The following is a 1,106-nucleotide window of genomic DNA, read 5'->3' as shown; positions in this document are numbered from 1 at the left end:
AAATGCCTTCCTGATAATCCTTACCAATGACTTTTCCTCTTTTGTCATCAAAGAGCTAATGGATTTTTTTTTGTCACCGAAGACTTAAAATTTTTGTGTTCTAGACTTCAAATTTCTCCGTTTGATTTTACTGTTATGTCTTTAAAATGTCTTAATCAGAAAATCAGTTTTCTGATTATCATACTAAAATGTTCACTTTCACTATGAGATCTATAACTACAAAGTATAATAGGAAAACTGAATATAGAATTCCCTAACTGAAAGTCATCACACACATTCACTTCCCACCAGTATATACCGTGCTCTTGTCAGCTGTCAGAGCCATCCATTCCTGACCTCGCAGCAAGTCTGTGGTGCTCTCTGAAATCAGGCCATTGCGCTCTCTCAAGTCATCTTCTTCATTGCCTTTTTCTTTTCTCTTCTTCTCCCACTGATCTGGTATTGAGGAAGCATGATCATATTGGACCTGCTGATACTAAGTCACATTTCTTTTTTGTGCTGTTAAGAAGGATGTGAAATGTAGAGAATGGGTAAATATTTTTCTCAAACAAGCACAATAGGTATGTGTTAGTTATGAGAAAACTTTCAGACCAGATTCTAAAATTATAACTCATGGATCACAAGAAACACAACTAGAATAAATAATATAGAGCTGATGAAAACAGTGGAAGTAATTCTACTGCACAAATACTAAGTAAAAGCGAGTTGCATTGTCAAAACATAATTCAAGGTGAAAGTTATCAATAGAAACTCAGAGAGTTTCCACCTGTGGCAATGGCATCCCACATAGGCACCAGTCTCATCCCGGCTGCTCCTTTTCCAAACCAGCTCTCTGCTGTGGCCTGGGATAGCAGTGAAAGATGGCCCAAGTGCCTGGATCCTTGCACCCATGTGGGAGACCCGCAAGAGGCTCCTGGCTCATGGCTTTGGATTGGCGCAGCTCCAGCTGTTGGCAGCCATCTGGGGAGTGAACCAGTGGATAGAAGACCTTTCTCTCTGTCTCTCCCTCTCATTGTCTGTAACTCTACCTCTCAAATAAATAAATAAAATCTTTTTTAAAAAAAAAATTTGGTTAAGATGAAATGTTGGAAGCTAAAAAGTTCAAT

The sequence above is a fragment of the Oryctolagus cuniculus genome, chromosome 5, assembly GCF_964237555.1.
Source record: "Oryctolagus cuniculus chromosome 5, mOryCun1.1, whole genome shotgun sequence".
In the NCBI taxonomy this organism is placed as follows: domain Eukaryota; kingdom Metazoa; phylum Chordata; class Mammalia; order Lagomorpha; family Leporidae; genus Oryctolagus; species Oryctolagus cuniculus.
Note: the sequence above shows the minus strand (reverse complement) of the source record.